This window comes from Callorhinus ursinus, unplaced genomic scaffold (genome assembly GCF_003265705.2).
Source record: "Callorhinus ursinus isolate GAN/ISIS: 27379988/994484 unplaced genomic scaffold, GSC_fseal_2.0 scaffold22, whole genome shotgun sequence".
NCBI classification, from domain to species: Eukaryota; Metazoa; Chordata; class Mammalia; order Carnivora; family Otariidae; genus Callorhinus; species Callorhinus ursinus.
In genome coordinates, this window is record NW_027397084.1 from 9395849 (window position 1) to 9415306 (window position 19458).

At 38.6% G+C, this 19458-nt stretch overlaps 1 pseudogene; it reads left to right on the forward strand.

The window, feature by feature from the left end:
• The first annotated feature begins 18506 nt into the window (after window positions 1–18506).
• Window positions 18507–18954, forward strand: LOC112837917 (large ribosomal subunit protein uL29 pseudogene; annotated as a pseudogene).
• Window positions 18955–19458: the final 504 nt, after the last annotated feature.

Genomic DNA, 19458 nt, shown 5'->3' on the forward strand with positions numbered 1-19458 from the left:
ATTCTGACTTATTTTGGTGAATGTTACATGTAAGCTTAAGAAGAATCTGTATTCTTCTGTTGTTGGATAAAGATTCTAAAGATGTCCATTATATCTAGTTGATTATGGTGTTATTGAGTTTAACTATGTCCTTACTGATTTCCTGCCGGCTAGATCTGTCCATTTTTGATAGAGAGGTATCATAGTCTTCAACTATAATAGTGGATTCATCTATTTCTTTTTGCAGTTATATCAATTTTTGCCTCACATATTTTGACACTATTATTAGAAACATACATGTTAAGGGTTGTTATGTCTTCTTGGAGAACTGACCTCTTTATCATTTATATAATGCCCCCTCTTTATCTCTGATGACTTTTCTGGCTCTGACATCTGCTCTGGGAATAATATAGCTATTCCTGCTTTCTTTTCATTAGTGTTGGCATAGTATATCTTTCTCCATCCTTTCACTTTTAATCTATAAATATCTTTATGTGTAAAGTGCGTTTCTTATAGATAACACAGAAAAGGCAGAAAAAGAGTGGAAGACAAGAATAGGAACAAAGAACAAGGGCAACAAATAAAAAACATAACAAATATGGTAGATTAATTCAGCTATATCAATAATCATTTTGAATGTCAGTGGCCTGAATGCCCAACAAAAAAGACAGATTGTCAGAGTAGATCAAAAACACAGCCCAACTATATGTTGTCTATACTTTGCTTTTTTTCTCCTAACAACATATTTTAGAGATCTGTAGATCTTTCCATATCAATAAAAAGAGCTTTCTTTTTCTTTTTTATAGCTGCACAGGATTCCATTCCATTGTGTGGTATGCTATAGTTTATTTAATTGGCTCACTATTGGTGGATACTTGGATTGTTTCTCATTTTGCAAACAAATGACCTTGTGCAAATGTCATTTTGTACATAAGCAAGCATATCTGTAAGATGTATGATGAAAAATTAGCTTGTTGTGATAAAGGGTAATTCTATTTGTACTTTTGATAGATTTGTCAAATTGTCTTTCACTGAAGTTTTGTTAATATAATTAATTCTATGGGCAATCTCTAGTTTTCTCTTTATAAGTATTGACCATATTATAAGAAATGAGATGGCGTGTTGGAAAGTGCAAAGGATTTCAAAAGAGGGAACTTGTGCTAGGTTGCTGTCCCACTCTGGGTCTCACTTCCCTTATCCATAATGAGGAGCAGGATATAATGGTTACAAGTTTTCCTCGTACAGTAGCTTTCTAAAATAAGATTTTATATTTCACATCATTACCAATGCCATGGATGTACTTCATGTTTAATATTAGCCTAATTCTGTGATCTCTTCTGATATCCAAAAGCAAAGCAAAACCTTGGAACATCTGTTTCACCCAGAACAAATTTCCTAAGAATAATAACTGCTATTAGTCACTTAAATGAAAAATAAAGTGAAATTTAGGTGTTCCCTAGAGTAGAATTCAGCTACTAGGTGGTTTGACTGGCTTACAACATCACATTTCACTGCAGCTGCAGTATGAGCTGGAAGTTGTATGGCATGGGTAACATCTGGATTCAGCTTCATCAGGTGAATAGTTATGTGACAGAGAAGTGATCTGGGTCACGTGCTCCTTGCACACTGTTTCAATAGGCAGGCATTGTCAGCCAGCCATGAAGAGCCCTTCTGTCCTGCATGTGTGCACTATGGCAGACTCTCCAGTAAGGATGCTAAAAGGCATCAAGTTGACAACTGGAGGAGGAGGGTTGATCATCAAGACTAGGTTGAATCTTCTTGTATCTTCTTGTTTGAGTCTGGGTGAATAGGCACTAAGGTTTTAGACAGAAAGCAGCAAAAAGGTCAGTATTGCTTGGTATTCTGAATTTTCTATTTCGTCATCTTACTGCAAAATCAGAGCCATCTAACATACTCCTAGGAGGTTGGTGTTTGAATCAGACTATATTTATCATAAGCTATCCCACTGAATAAGCATCCCAGTCTTTTTATTCTGGTTCTGGAAGTTTCAGCAAGAGAGAGGAAGGAAATTTTCGGTGGCTCAGGAGAAAAGCGGGGGAGGGATGAAAGAACATACTAATTGTTGGATGCCTACTCTCTGCCAAACTGACCTGGCGGGTTTACATGTAAGCAAAGATGGAAGCTAGGTTTTTTTTTCCTCATGGAAATTAGGGAAAGCTTTTGCTTTCAAAATTCTGGGTAGCCTTTCCGACCCAGAAAATAAAGACGAAAATCAAGCACTGCATTAGATATATCCATTATGTATGACAGGGAGACAACGTTTATTAAGGCACTGATTGTGTTTTAGATGTTGTACAGAACAGTGTGGATGCAACAAAATTAATTGTCTCTGTGCAGATAAATCTGCCCTAGAACACTGAAGTTATCAATTTTCCATCTCTTCAAACCTCTATACCTATATTGCTCCTTATCAGAAAGAAAGCCTCACAGATAATAGTTCCCTAAGAGTAAATTCCTTGTCTTATTTTCCCTTTTCATCTCACAGATAAAAATTGCAATATGAAAAGATAATTCTTCCCAACTGTCAGAACCCATTAGAATTTCTACAGCCTGATGCTCTTTAAGGTAAACATGCCGTATGCATTTACTGCAATAAACTCATCGGATTTACATTTTGATTGTCGAACACTGTACAAATTGCACATAATTGCCTTCTGTACGGCTACACTCTTGCTATTTGAAACTTTTGAAAATCTTCCTCATCTGGAATTCGGTAAGAGATTAATCTTCCCATCAAATAAGGGGACAGGAAATTGTCTTTTGCAGTTGTATCCTGTGAGGACACTAATTAGAAGCCATTTCCTGCTCTCTGACCACTTTCTAGCAGCACTCCCCTGAGATCCAAGAGATGCCATGTGACAGCATTTGAGCCGAAGCCCTTGGTGGTCAGTAGAACTTGTCTATATGCTGTGTTTGGAGATAGTAGGAATCCAAATTATTTCCAGATCTGTACATTTGTGGAGCAGGGTTTCTCAACCTTGGCACTATTGATATTTCGGGTCAGAATTTTTGTTGTTGTTGTTGTGGGGGCTCTCCTGTGCATTGTAGGATGTTTGGCAGTAGCCTTGGCCTCTGTCCACTGAAGGCCAGTAGCAACCCCCGACCAGGTACGGCAACCAGTGTGTCCCCAGATACCACCGAAGGTCCCTGGGGGGCAAAATCACCCCTGTTGAGAACCACTGCTCCAGAGCGATTGGAATCACATTAAGTATCCAAATGAGAGTGAGTTCACAGGCGATGTTATGATACGGTCTTCTGGATGAATTTCTTCTGTTTCTACACAAATGCCAGAGACAAACCTGTTTACATTAGATTTTTTTCCCCCAGAGTTTCTCTGTGGGTTAGGTGGAATCAGAACAGAGGCTTTACTTCACTGATCCAATTTCCCTGCATGTACAGGAATGGTAGTTCCAGCTTTCATTCAAAAGTTTCCAGAGTCAGGGGATTGTTTTCTTTTCAACACATACAGTTGGTGGTCTAGAGATGGTAGGTGTAATTTTCAGAGATGGCAGTGAAATTTATATTTGGGATTGGTAAGAATTAGAATTAACATATTCTTTAGCTTCTTTCATGTTTGAATGACCTCAAAGGAAACTATAATTATATTTCTCACACATGTGTTTGCTATTTTGAATGGCAGATTGTTTTATAGTTGGGGGATAAGAGGCAATTGGACCACAATACTCTGTAAGTTTCTTTAATCACATGGTTCACGATATATACACTTGACAGGGCAATTTTAATGCTGATAGTGCTTCTTTATTTATATATCTGCCTCCCACTTATAGATGTTGGCGTCCGTATGGTAGGAACCATGTCCATTTTATCTGTGCATCCTATTATATGGCAGTCACTGGAACATCTTGGGCCAACAACACTAGACTGTAAATTCCATTAGAGAGGAATTATATTTAATTTTGTTTGCCACTGTTTTTCCCTGGATTTGAGCACAATACCTGGTACACAGTGGGCGTTCAACATGTGTTTGTGGAACAAATGCATGTTTGGGAGCCACATTGGAAAAGTGGGGTTGAATCCTGGTTGCCGTAGGTCAAAGGAATTGTGGCTTCATAGTTCAGGTGAATCCATACTAGCTCAATTTAACTTGTTTGAGCTAGGGTTTAGGAGAAAAGTACTTTGCCTCCTTTTAAATTTATTTTCTGTATAGGCAACCCAAAAGAAAGACGTGGGAAGCCCAATTAAATGCTTACAAAAGTACCTGACATCTTCTGATGGATAAGTGCAAATTGGTGTGAACAGAGCTTTATCCTGATGAATGGAATTTCCTCTATCTAATTCAGCTGAAAGGAATGAACACTTTGTTTTGTTTTATTAGAGAAAAGTTTCCCCCTGCATTTTGTTTTTAAAGGCTGTTTAGCATAGTGGGTAGGAGTGCAGATGCTATAGTCAGACTGCCCAAGTTCATATCCTGGCTACACTATTTATTAGATGTGTGACCTTTTAAGAATTATTGAACCTTACTGTACTTTAATTTTCTTATCTAATAGACACATGAGTTTAAAAATACTACCCATCTCAGAAAGCTAATAAGAAGATTAAATGAGTAAAAATGGCTAAGTGTGCTTGAAACTCCTAAAGGGTGTATATATGTTTGCACACACATACACACATCTATCTGGATCTGAAAAAAAGTACCATTAAACACAGGTATATATTCTTATCTGGTAATGTAAATATAGATCCTGTGCATGTATGTTCTATAAGTAGGGGAATTCGACGAATTCCTTTGTTTCCTCAACTTTAAACATAATTGAGTAACTGCCAAAAAGCAAAACTCCACTCTGTAGAAAGTCTTAGAGAACGAATACCCAAATTGTCAGCTTTTGAAAGCATGAAAGCCTCATGCCATTGCAGAGACATAGCTGGCCTCATGGCTTTAGCAAAAATGAGATGCTAATGAAGAACGCAAAGGGAACAGCTTTAGGGGAAACAAAGGCATAATGTAGCAGAAATTGCAGACTCGGGGCCTTCCATTTTGTAAATATTTGGATTGGTGGAAATTTGTTAATTGAGGCAATTGATTTTCACCTGAAAATGGTAGCAATATCTAATTCATTAAAGCCTGAAATAACATCCTTTGGGCCAAAGGGGGTCATTCCATTCTTAACCTCTTAGTGATATATTAACAGTAGGAAAGCATTTGGACGCATATCTTAAAAAGTGCCACATTAACAGGAATACATGCTGGAGAGAAATTTAAAAGAACCCAAACTGCACCCGCCCTTGCACTAAGAGGGGAGAAAAGCCCCCATGGCCTCCAGATCCTGTCCTCCTCTTTGGCAGTGTTTTAAGGTCTGTGTTTAATATTGCCAAGCCTACTTGAGTGATAAATGTAACTGTATAAAAATTACTTATTACAAGCTGTCATGTTGCCTCACTCACATCGGCTGGGCTGGAGGCGTTGTACATAAAACTTGAATCTCCACCTTGACAGCATCAGCCGCACTGGCTTTAAAGTAAAATGCTTTCAGTCATGAATACAAAACATAATTTACCTTTTCATAATACTTCAGTTTGAAACAAGTTGGAAAGCTCGTGTTATCATCAGACCTGTACCTGAACAGAGTGGAGAGCCAGCGAATTCCAAGCTGTCACCCGAAACGCACTGCTGCTTCCCTGCTGTCCCTTTGAAGCAAACTTAAGCTGTTAAATTGTGGGGCCTCTAATTTTTAAAGTTGTATTTATGTTTAATTCCTTTTTTGCAACTCTCCAGTGACAACATGTTGTCAAAGCAGATTAGCTCGTTTTCTAAACTGGTATTTGTATTGGAATTCCTGACTGAATGGATTTTTCTCCCCTCGAAGCTCTCTGACCCCTTCTAGGAACTGTGTATTCAAGAGGTCAGACGCACTCACTGATACACAAATAATTCCTTAAAAATGAAGCCCTTACCCATCTGCAAACACAGTCCAGTCTACCACGAGCTCTCTCAAACCAGTAAAGCCTTTCAAACTAGTGGCTCAGACCAGTGAGGAAGACCCCGCCGACTGGGGGTTGTGGGTTTGTTCCGAATCTCTGCTCTGAATCCAGCTGCTGACTGCAACCTGCGGATGTCAGCCAGATGGAAATCGAATGTGAAGGTTCCAAGGAGGCTCTCCGCCGCACAGCTGATTCATTGTGACTGTTTTTATGGTTAGTCATGATGCATACGGTATGTGAGGCTCCATCTGCGGGGGTGTCTGCCCACCAGCCTCCCTGCCACATTGGCTGACGTAGCCCCCACCAGAATGCAATGGGAATGGAGCTGCAGATGCCTCCCGTTAGCCCAATTCCTTTTGACAATGTTCACATTCAGTTAGGGCCCAAAGTGCTTGTACTTGTCAGTTGGGATAAATGATGAAGAAAGTAGTCCGCCTGTGGAAAGTGAAATGGAATGGCCAAAGGAAAGACTTTTCTTTACGGCTCCTCCATGCTCCACTCCCAAGCACCCATCCCTGTAAAATAACTCTTGCATTTTCGACTCCTCCTTCGGCTTGCCAGACACTGAAAGCTGGAGAAAAGACAACCAACCTGCAGGGGCATTCACTCTCATGGGCTGTTCTCTTTTTGAAATTTTAGGGCAAGTGAAACTGATTCTGAAGGAAAACTAGTAGGGCAGGGAAAGTCTTGCTGCTTCCATCAGACAGCTCCCCTGAAACGTTGGATTTGGATTTTATAGTTTGTCTATTTGTGTCTGTGAAACACCCTTCACTAAGGAATTTAAAGCGCTATACAAACCCCATTTGTCATGTTCTTGAAGCCCCTTCAGTGAATGAATGGTGAACGTGGTATTCTTTTCACCAGCAGTTTGGAGAGTTTCCAGCGTGTAGCACCAGACCTCTCTTCTGCAGCTTTTTCTCAGACCCACCCACCCTCTCCCTTCCCCTCAAAGGTACTTGTGTTAGGCCAGCACACTCTCTTCCTGACTTCATGGCTTCCCAGTGCCATTGTTACACCCAGTGAGCCACACCATTGTCCTTCTTCAGTGCTGTCTTCTCTGGATGGATGGAAACAAGTCTTTTCTTTATCATACCAAGTAATGTGGGGCCCATAAAGCAAATCCCAAATTAAGAAGATAAAGCCTCTTCCCTTTAGCATTTGCCTCTTGTTCTAGATACTCATTCAGCCTTCAGAACCGGACAACGGACACCTGTAACAAAATGTCATGTCATGTTGTGCCATATCGTGTCAGCCCTGCCCCCATGTCAACAGATGTTTATTTATTAGATAAAAATTTTGCCAGTGAACTTTTCTTCTGCTATATTATTTTTTCCTATGCATTAATATAGTCCTATTTGGATACTATGTTCTTCTAAGTGTATAGGACCTTTAGATAGTGCCCATTTGATCTTAAAAGCATATAAGTTGTTGATGGGTCTAGATAATTTGTTTTATGTGGAGTCTTGAGTGGATCCTAATTGGGTATGAATATGTGCTAAATAATGCTTGATGATTAATTTATTTTTAAAGTGTCTGAAGGTTGAATGGATTCTTACTGGGTGAATGCAAGAATGTATTAAAAGGTATTTAAGGGTGAGATTTTAGAATTTTTCTCAGTTTGTACATGGATCTCTTTATTTTTGGAATGAAAGGTGTATAATGAGAAAAATATTTTGAAAAAAAGCAGATTATATGGTTATGAGATAATTGACGTTTGCCCGTTTTCAAAAGGCCCTTGAATCCATCCATATGTGTCTATTTTATGTAATTGCCTGTATATGCATATGATTTTACTGTCTGCTTTTTTACTTACTAAGCATTTTTCATGTATCCACTGCATGGTATCACAATAGTTACAAGTTCCAAATTTGTCATATTATTCTCTTACAGTGAAACTTTACTGGTTTCTACCTTCTTTTTCTGTTATAAATATTCTGCTGTGATCTCTCTTAAAATATTTTGGTTATGTTGAAATATTTCCTGAGCATAAATTCCCCAGATAATCTTTATATGGCAGTAGGAGATGATAATTTTTGTGTCATTTGCTATGTTTGGCTATTATGCTTTTCCAAAAACATATATACCATATAGCAATGGTAAATAAGAATTCCAAATTCTGCTTCGCTTCACCAGCACCAAGTACTGAGCACTGCATAGTGTTTTTCTCATGTTAAATAACAACAACAAAAAATGCTGTACACCTTCTTTAATTTGCTCTTATTTAATTATTAGCAAAGATAAACACTTTCAATGGACATATATTCCAAATTTAAAAAAATTACATCTAATTAAGACAAAAGCATTTACAGTATTTTTGACTCTTGGTATATTGGTTCGGTTATTATTTAATCGGGGATAAGAACTTTTTGTCTTTTTATTATAGGAATACTTGCTTTGTGCTTTTAAAGGAATGTTTTTTTCCCTTGAGTGTCGCAGCTATTCCTTTTTAATTCTATAACATCAAGACAAAACAACAGCCACATTTTATACCAACAGGTGGAACACATGAACACTGTAGATAACTATTTAGCATCATTTATTTATCAACTCTTACCTCAGGAAAGCAATAACAGAAATTGGAAAACCACCTCGAGGTTATATAATGGAATCTCATCCTTCCTCTTGCATACTCACATTTCCAGGACCTAGTAAGAACACGTGCACAGACCAGCCCCCTCCAAAGGGAGGACCGGCTAGACAAAATTCTGTGTAGGCATCTGAGCCTCATTTCTCTCTAACACATGGTGCCTTCTTCACAGAGGTGTCAGTTCATTTGTTTGGGGACCTGGAAGGTCGTTTCCACCTTTTTTGTTGATCGTGGAGAAGCACTGGAGGAGAATTAAAGATGGTTTTTGACTATCCTTTTGGGAAAGTCGACCTGGGATCTTCCTGGAATTTTTTTTTTAAGGAAAGTATCCCAGTGTTGACACTGCTTCTAAAATAAATTTTCCAAAACTACATATTGTATTAATGAAGCAACTGAACAATGAAATATGTCTTTCCAAAAGTATATAATCATTGAGAAAATTATGTAATCACTGAAATGCTTCCCTGAGACAGAAGTTATTGCACCTTCCTCCATTCTCTGAAAGTATCTTGCATCTACTTTTATTATTTCATGCTACCTCATTGTATTTATAGTTAGATTTTTTTATGTGCCTAACTTTTCTTAATAGAATGAAAGCTCTTAGTAGCAATGTCTTGGTTATTATTTTATCCCATGAAACTTCTAATAAACTAATATTCAGAGGATTTACTCTATATGGCAAGAGAAGCATTTTATATCATTTAATCCTTACAACAACGCAATGAAATAGGTACTATTATTATCTCCACTTTACTGATGAGGAAATTGAGACTTGAGGAGGTTAAGTAATTTGCCTGGAATGCACATTTAGTAGCAGAGCTAGGATTCACATCAGATCTAACTCGAGAGTCTTTGTTTGGTCTTCATTACAATGGAATATAGTGTTTATGGTATTATTATTATTATTGTTATTATTATTTGTAGAGAATAAATGACCAAACCTGTGGGAAAACTTTGCGCTTGGGACTTTTTGGAATGTTCAAACTATCAGAGTTTATAGGGGGAATAGAATATACTACTTTGGCCACCGTACAGAAACTGAACTTACTTATGTATGGGTGCCTATTCCAGTGCCAAATTTTAATGCTCATCCTAGTAAGAGAGGGTCATATAGTAGAAAGAACATGACCTTAGAATCAGTCTAACCTGGGCTTTAATGGTCATCCCATAACTTTATATCTTTGTCATCTTTTATAAATTACATAACTTAGTGGAGCCTCAGTTTCTGCATCTGAAAAATAAGGGTATAATACCAACCTTGTGGCTTTTATGAAGATCAAATAAGATAATAATTTTATATTGTAAAACTGTGAGTGGTATGGTGTCTGTACTTTTCAATGCTGTGTGTCCAGAGGTGTAGCTAGTACTTTATGTAGTGTTGGGGACATAGTTGGTCCTCAGTAAATATTTGTTGGATAAATGAAAGAATGAACTTATATAGCATGTGGCATAGAGAAGTGCTCAATTTATGTTATTTGTTCCTTCAAACTTATTTTTTAAAAGATTTATTTATTTATTTGAGAGAGTGTGTGTGCGTGCACGTGCGTGTAGTGGGGGAGGGGCAGAGGGAGAGGGAGGGAGAGTCTTAAGCAGACTCCATGCTGAGCATGGAGCCCAACATGGGGCTCATTCTCATGACCCTGAGATTATGACCTGAGCCGAAACCAAGAGTTGGATGCTTAACTGACTGCCACCCAAGTGCCCCTCAAACTTCTTTATTTTTATTGAATTGTTATGTTGTATACTTCAAACTATAATATTATATGTCAAGTATACTGCTATTAAAAAAAAAGAAATCTCTTTAATTTTGCATTCACCTTTGTTTAGCATTATCTTATTGAAACTATTTTCTTGATTTTGGGGGAAGCATGTCTCCAAAACTTCTCTAACGATATTACCGGTCTCATCAAGTATATCCTTGACTCTTGTCTTTTCTCACCCTACTTGCAGTCCTCAGTAGGACTCAAGTACTGATTACATGTGAGAAGTGAAGAAAAGAAATCAAGAAGGGATCTTGAGTTTCAGTCCTGGTTGTCTGTGTGAATGCGGGTCAATGCTAGCAGTCACAGACAGAAGGGGTGTGGAATTGTACGAGAATTAGCATAAACTAGGTGTGGTATGAACAGGGCTGGACAAAGGAGCTTGAAATATAAAGAAAAGGAAATGGTGGGTAGAGAAGACGTTTAAAGAATCAATAGGATTGGACAATTAATTAAGTTAGGGGTTGGAAAGCAAAGCAGAGTTTCCTGATAGTATAACTAGAAAAGTAGTGGTATATCAACAGAAACAAACAAACAAACAAAAATGAAGGATACTGGTTTTGAGGAAATGTTGATGAAATACTGTTTTACATGTATGATGACAAGAGCAATTACGAAAAAAGCCATTATTATACAGGGTAGAAATATAATTATTCCTGTAGGGGCTGCTGAGATGTTTTCTTCTAAGTAAATGTTTCTAGAATGTTTGCTTTTTGTTTTCATGCCTAATTCTATGATTTTATTGCAATGATTCACTATTCTTATTGTTTCTATTGTCAGCTTCTATCAATGAATCTGTTTTTATATTATGTATTGAGCATATTACAGTGTACTAGGCACTATGGTAAACGCTTTCATACATTAACTCATTTAATCTTCAGAAAAATCCTGTGTGGTAGAGGGGTGTAGATATCTATTGTTTTGCAGCTGGTTTCCAGTAAGACTTTTCTCACTTTTCTCTAAGCCATCACCGGCTGCCTCCTCAGAGTCCAAAATTCTAGTGTGTTCAAGGCACTTTAAGCATTAACTAGCACCTTACTCAAAGCCCACCCACAGCCTGGTTCTAAAGCCACCTCCATATTTTAGATTTCTGTTAGAACAGCACCACACTGTCATTATCAAAGTTTATGTTGGTTAGGATCCCCCACAGCCTACAAAATGTTGGCCAGGGATGCAGTCATCTTGGGGTTCGAGTGAGGAAAAGCCACTTCCAGGCTCACTCGCACAGCTGTGGGTAGGACACAGAAGATCTACTTCCAAGCTTATTTACTTAGTTGTTGACAGGCTTCCTATCCTTGCTGCCTGTTGGTGGAGGCATCAATACCTTGCTACATTGGCCTCCCCATGATGCTGCTTATTTCCCTTGGAATGAGGGGTATGATTGGGGAGGGTATGTGCTATGGTGAGCGCTGTGAATTGTGTAAGACTGATAAATCACAGACCTGTACCTCTGAAATAAATAATACATTATATGTTAAAAAAAAAAAAAGAAGACAGTAAGAAGGGAAAAATTTAGGGGGGGATACTGGAGGGGGTGATGAGCCATGAGAGACTATGGACTCTGAGAAACAAACTGAGGGCTTTGCGGGGGAGGTGGGAGGATGGGTTAGCCCGGTGATGGGTATTAAGGAGGGCACATTCTGCATGGAGCACTGGGTGTTATACGCAAACAATGAATCATGGAACACTACATCAAAAACTAATGATGTAATGTATGGTGATTAACATAAAATAATAAAATAAAATTTAAAAAAAAGAAGGAGGAGAGAAAAATGCAAATTAATGAACCCTAATGTCTGCTTTTTAAAAAACTTTTCAGTTAAGAATATATATTGTGATAGCAAGTAGCACATGTCTGTCAAAATTAAATTTAATTCCTTTAGAAAGTTTTGCTTACTATTCAGCAGTTTGATTACATTCTACCAAAGCTTTGATCAGGTTTCTGGATGAGAAGCTCAGGTGATACAGTTTAGTTAGGAGGACTGGGATAAATATTAATTAATAAATACCCCACCACTGTGTCCCCAGAGCACTGTCCAAGGCAGATGATGCTTCTTCAAGGTGAAGTAGGGAGGCAAACTGTAATTTCTCCAACATGTAAGAGTTATTTGCATGTATGTAGCAGTTGAGGAGCCTCAAGTGATTTTTAGAATAGTTTCAAGTTTTCAGGGCAGTGTTCATACTTATTTATTTCTAGGTGTTTCTCTTGCCCTATGGGACATCAACACTCTAACAGGCTCTGTGGAAAAAGGAAGTTTTACGGAATAAATTTGCGAATAAGTTTATGAAGGGCAGAGTGATCTGTTTATGTTTGACATAATCCCACAAAAGCAAGAGAATGGACTTGTACTGTGGTTGTGACCCCGCGACCCCTCTCATGAGCTGCTGCTTCCCAGGGAAGTGGGCATGAGCTGGACAACTTTTCTCTAGGCTGTGCGATAAGGGGGCGAACTTGCTACTTGCCTTGTTCCCTTTTCCCTTACTGTCCTTTTGGTGGGCTTCCCACGAAGCAAACCATCTTCTGATCCTGGAAGAAGAGCAATCCCATTTTCTTCCGTTTTTCTCCTTTGACACTGGCAATCAGGTTTTGGTAGCCTGTGTTCTGCCTTCTTTGCCCTGACGGTATACGTGAAATGATCAAAATCATATATAACTTTCTCATCGGTTTCAAGGAGAGATGCACATAGATCACTGAGAGAAAAAAAAAAAGATGAATAAACAACAAAGTATTATAAGATGTGACAGATGCTCTGCAGACATGTATAAAACACCAAGGGAGTGCACAAAAGGCAATGATTTGATACCAGAGAATGTGCTAGGTATTCCGTCTTTGTCCTCCTCAGATTTGCTCGTCATCCTTCTGCCCTTGCTCTGTGCACTTAGAAGCAGCAGCTGACTCTCATGGGCATCACAGCAGGCTTTCCTTGGCCCCTCATTTCTGCTTGGGTTTGCCCAGTGGGAGGCATCAGCCGGGTGCAAGGTGAGAGAGGTCAAGAGATTTATTCCCCTGGCTCCTGCCCTGCTGGGCCACAGTTTGTTCTTGGCTGCATTTCTTACCAGCGTTGAACTTGTAGTTCTTTCCTACAGCTAAACTCTCACTGAGTTCCAGTAATAGCTCCCACCTCTTGCCTGACAGGGTTTCCCAAGTTTGCTAGCCTTCATGGACTTCACCTTCCTTGCTAGTTTCTTTTAACTTTGCCAGCACCCTTGTTACATTCTCCTTAATTACCCCTTCTGAGTGGGTCATCCCCGACTACCTAAATGCAAAGAATGAATCACTTATAAAACAAGATACCAACCACAGGAACTTATCTAGCCTGGAGAGACATCTGGGCAGAGAGCGCTGTCTTTTTAAAATTGTTTTTGAGAGGAGTTTTGAACCTTTACAAGATAGACCTAATATACACACTGGCCACATGGTGTATTCCAGATCCTGCACTGAATCGGTGGCTTCCTATTCATGTGTTTGTGGACTGGCTCATCAAGAGGGAGAGGGACAATTAAAACCAATATGAAACAAAGCAACTGTATATATCACCTACTGGCAGGGCTGCCAGATTTAGCAAAAACAAAACAAAACCAGACAGGATTCCCAGTTAAATTTGAATTTCAGATGAACGATGAAGACTTTTTAAGTATGTCTCATTGAAATACTTGGATGTGGACATATTTATATTGCATTTTATCTGGCAGTTGTACCTACAGGAACTTTTTGATACATGTTTCTTGATCGATAGATTCAGATGTTGCAGAAAACAAAAGTCCTCCAAAATCATCAGGCACTGGCTAAGGATTGCTGTTGCTGTAGGCAGAATGTGTCAGAAATCATCAAGTGTCCCTGAGGCCACACATTCAGACTCTGCTGGCTCCCTTGGTCCTAACATCCTTTGTATTATCAAGATGTATCTGTATCTTGGTTCCTCCAGGCTATGTATCTGCTAGGGAGGCTGTGGAGAAGGGTAAAGAACATATGGTCTGGATAGAAGCAGGTTCAAATTCTAACAGTGATAGCAATGAGACCTTGGGCAAGTCATCTAAGTTCCTCAAACCTCAGTCTCCTAAACTGGACAATGGCAATGAATAATGACTTATTGCTGTGTGGATTGATTAGCATTAGAGCTGATGCGTGTTGAGTGCTTAGTAACAGTGCCTAGAACATAGCACTAAATGAGAACTAAAATACAGCAGCCCTGTAATTATACCAGTTGATGGGTGAGACATAGAAATGACTTCTTGGTAACTTAACATAACTATGCAGGGAACCTAGGAAAATGTCTTACAAATTTGGGCTAGTACTGGAAATATCAAATACTATAATCCATCCCAGAAAAGTTTTTTTTTTTTTTTTTGTAACAGTCTTTTGATTCTGAGGGGGCGTAGAGATCAGACCAGCCCAGCATAATGCTGTCTCTTAACTGAGGAACCTCCTATGGAGTAGAGAAATTATAGAAGTAAAAATTGGACCTTTTGATGTCCCTTTTAATCTTATGATTATATCATTATAAAACTTTATTATAGAATTTTAGTCAACTCTGACAACATCTGCTATGAAAGAAGCATTTTCAAACATGAATCTAGGTCTGGTATGTTCGCTAAGAGAGCAGTTAATTTTTATGAACATAATATGGCTTTAAGCTTTCTTTCAAGCATGATGTCTTTAAGAATATTCTCTAAGAGAACCTCCTCAAACATGTACATTTACAAAATCTGTTACCTGCAAATCTTGCCAAATATCTATCACTTCTGTGAATTGCTTTTTTTTTTTTTGTCTCCAGAAAGGCATTTGGCTCCATCTCAAAATTTGAAAATCATTTAAGTAAAATAGTAAGTCATTACAATAATTCTTTAAGCTTTCAATTAATGTGCGGTTCAATTTGACAGAATGAGATAGAGGAATTTCATTTTATAGATTTCTTGTTGGGGAGAAGCTAACATACAGATGATAAAAGATGGTTTAAAAGGATTAGAGAAAAGCAGACCCTTTGAGGATGCAGTTCATACCTTTATATATAAAAAGGTTTCCTAGTCCTTATTCTATTTTAACAAAAATTGCCTTCCATAGAGAAGGACCAGATACATGGCATAATTCTATAAAGGACTTAGAGGAAAATTGAGTAGATGGAGAATCAGCACACCAGGCTTAGTTTTGGCTCATGTCTGCAACTAAACCATTTTAGGTCTCAGTTTCTCCAGAGATGTTGGGACTGGAATTTTTCTCCAAGCCGTTTCTTGACATTGAGATTCTACACTGTGTATTTTGTCCAGCGTGGACAAACAGGTACTTCCAGGCCCGAATTAACTCCCCTTAACAAGCATCCCATGAACTAGACAAGATGAAGCCAAGAGACAGCAATATCGAGGCAGTCCAGCCTCCTCAGAAGGTGTCCCTTTGGTCCTCTTGGGTCACCGTAACTCCTCTGCAGTGTCGCTTCATGCTATGGTCTCCATGAACTCCTGTGTCTGTGATACATATTCTGTGAAGATAGTGTCTGGGACACAGACCTGGAGAGTTCCGATGTTATTTTAGGCTAGAGAGGGAGGCCCAGAATTAAGCCAGCTAGTGACAGATCTAATGAGGTCAACTGCATGGCTTTCTGGGAGGCCAAGCAAAGGCAGGTTTGTAAAACCTTGGCTTCGCTAGGCGGTCTCCGTCTTTCATTTCCATAGAAATTCAGTAACAGGCTCGAAGCACCAGCAGAAAGAGTGCACTGAACAAAATCCTTTTGCAGAGATCATTTCTTGAAGAATTTCATGAAGCAGCAGTAACAGCAACTGTGTAAAGCAACATGTGTGTCATTTTCCAGGAGAAAATTGAACAGAAGAAATGCACTTTTCCATTGGTGCTATCGTCCTAAATTCTGGATCTCTTCATAGAGGCACTGTGGCTAGAGCCCAAATATTTGTATTCCAAATGAGCTAAAGATTCAGTCCTTGGTATCTCAAACCAGAATTTCAATAAAACGATTTGGACTAGCTAGCATGATTTTATGGTCCATATCACCAGAGACCCAATATAAAACTTGAGGAATATGTTTTGCAAGAGAATTATATCTCTTTCCACATATTACCATTTTAAAAGCCTAGCACTTCAGTATTTTTTCTCAGTCATCATGGTGGCAAATTGCTTACATGAATAACTGTCCAACTGAAATGAATAATCACTAGCAAAGAGAACACAAATAGTCAATTTAGAATATATAAGCATGTCTCTTTCTATTTGGTGCCATAGAACAAAAACAACAATGAAAACAACAACAACAATACCTGGTTCCCATTTAAAAAAAGAAGAAAATTGGACTATTTGCAGTGCTTGACCCCCTGAGACAGAAAGGTGAGTAAGAGGTGTTTGTGAGTGATGCAACCAATTTCCAGAGAAATGTAGTGTTTGTTAATAAGGGCAAATTGCATCTTAACCCGTTCTTAGGTTGGATTTGGAAGTTTTGAAGTGCTTTTTGTCACATCCTGCTATGACAGAATTGGAATGGAGGGTGGCTTGGGGGCCCATACACAACCCCAAGGACACAGGGGTCCTCATTTCCAACACTGCCTCTCTTACTAGGAGCCAACAGTAGTCCAAGGACCATGCTAGGACGCTTTGGGCTTTTAGGGAATTGACAATGCCTCTCTGATTTGGCTTTAAAATTACCAAATAAAAGTATTTAAATACTAAAAGTAATATTAAAATCTTAAATTTAAACTAAAATACTTAAAAATATGAAATAAAATTATTTATTGTAAGAAAAAAAACCAGTGAACCCTCAAAAATAACATTGAGAAGTGCCATTAAAATAGCAACACCCTATCTTTCTTTTAAAATAATTTATCATTTTTAAGAATAGCATCTTTGCCTGGATGAGAGCTATGTATCATGTATTACTAGTGAGAACTTTGAAACGAAACCATCAGTCATTCTACTTTGAAATTAACTTAAATGCAGCACCTGTCTAAGTGTCAGGTGTGTGCTCAGTGAGTGGCTTGTGAAGCAGCATCTTTGTCTGTCTTCTGTCTTAACGTGTCAACTCCCTGGGGGCAAACACATCATCTTCAACTTCCCTATTACCAGATAAGTAGATAGCAAATGCTAAAAAGACGGGCTGACATATGTTGGCCATTAAGAAAATTAAAATAAAAAGGTTGCTTTATTGCTGAATAGTTACAGAGTTTCAGTTTTGCAAGATGAAGAATTTCTGGAGATGCATAGTGGTGATGGTTGTGTACCAATGTGGACATACTTAATGTCTTAGACCTGCACACTTAACAGCGGTTAAAATGGTAAATTTTACATTACAAATATTTTAATACAACATGGTGGAGTTATTAAAGAGGAGGGAAAATGGTAAAAAGGCAGCAGACTTATTTTTATGTTTCAGGTCACAATTGTAGATTCTTTTCCCTTTGCCTGTTTTTTCTTTGCTAACATCAAAGTGACTGATCACTAAGCAGTGGGGCTTTTAAGATCTGTCATCACATATAGCCTGAAAGTGTTTCAAGTGTTCTTGATTGAATTGAAAGTTTCTTATTTTCTTATCTGATTTGATACAAAGAAACAGAGGGAGAGGAGAGGAGACGGAGAAGAGGAGAAGGAAAACAAAAGGACTAAGATTGTATTAATTGTAGGATTACCTCATCTAAACTGGAGCATATACCACTAATGGAGATGCTTGACTTACTGATCTTGTATCCGTATCACTACTGAGACCAGCTTCATCTTTATGAAATCACTCTGGGGTCATGTCCAGCTCCTCGTATTCTTTTTCAGATGAGGAGGTAGATGCCAAGAAGTTCTGAAGTGACAAGAGAATGTGACCAAAGGATGGGGGGCAGAACCAATAGAACTCAGAAATGAATATTCTTAGATCCAGAAAAAGGAAAGGAGAAAAAAAGACACCCTCTACAATCCTCAGTGAAAAATCTTTCTAATATGATGGATCTGTCATATTTTAGCTATTCTGGAAAAACTGCTGTGTACATATTAACATTTTCCTTTGTGTGGTTTAAAGGCAATAGTTATATGCATTTCATTTGCAAACCTGGATCTATTCATATAACTGTGCATGGAATAATAAATTCATATTCAAACATGTTTTCCCCCAAATTTCTTTGGTATTAGAATATAAAGTTTTGGCAGGTTAAAATATAAAAGATGATTTTATGCATTTTTGAAACTATGGGAATGAAATAAGACAGTAGCACATTAAAGATATTAGCTTATAATGAGCAAAGCAAAGGTGGTTTTTTCCGGCGGCGGCAGCGGCAGATTGTGCAGACATGGCCAAGATTAAGGCTCGAGACCTTCGCGGCAAGAAGAAAGAGGAGCTGCTTAAACAGCTGGAAGACCTGAAGGTGGAGCTGTCCCAGCTGCGCGTCGCCAAAGTGACAGGCGGCGCGGCTTCCAAGCTCTCCAAGATCCGAGTTGTTCGCAAATCCATTGCCCCTGTTCTCACAGTCATCAATAGACGCAGAAAGAGAACCTCAGGAAATTCTACAAGGGTAAGAAGTACAAGCCCCTGGATCTGCGACCCAAGAAGACACGTGCCATGCGCCGCCGGCTGAACAAGCACGAGGAGAACCCGAAGACCAAGAAGCAGCAGCGGAAGAAGCGGCTGTACCCGCTGCGGAAGTACGCGGTCAAAGCCTGAGCACTGGCGTCAATAAAACACAAACAAACTGAAGAAAGAAAAAAAAAAAAAAGCAAAGGTGGTTTTAAATAATTTGAATTTTTATATTAAAGTCAAATGTTGTAATAATTGTTTCTTTTTGTGAAAAATGCAATTAAGTGAATGTCCTTCAGTAATTGCCAAATACTTGAAGTAAACTTGACAGCCTATTATTTGGTGGTCAGTTTGGTGGTATGCCTGACATATGTCATATAAACTACCTAGTACATGCAAATTAGGTAAGATGCTTGAGAATACATATTTCTTCCTGATTTCTTATATGGTGTAGAAGACAGAATTTTATAGAATAAAAGCACTGGATTGAATGGCTAGAAACGACATTCTTACTTGAAGGCGGTTTGTTTGTTTGTTTTTAAGATTTTATTTTATTTATTTGAGAGAGAGTGAGCACAAGCAGGGGGAGTGGGAGAGGGAGAAGCAGGCTTCCCACTGAGCAAGGGAGCCTGAAGTGGGGCTCAATCCCAGGACCCTGGGATCAAGACCTGAGCTGAAG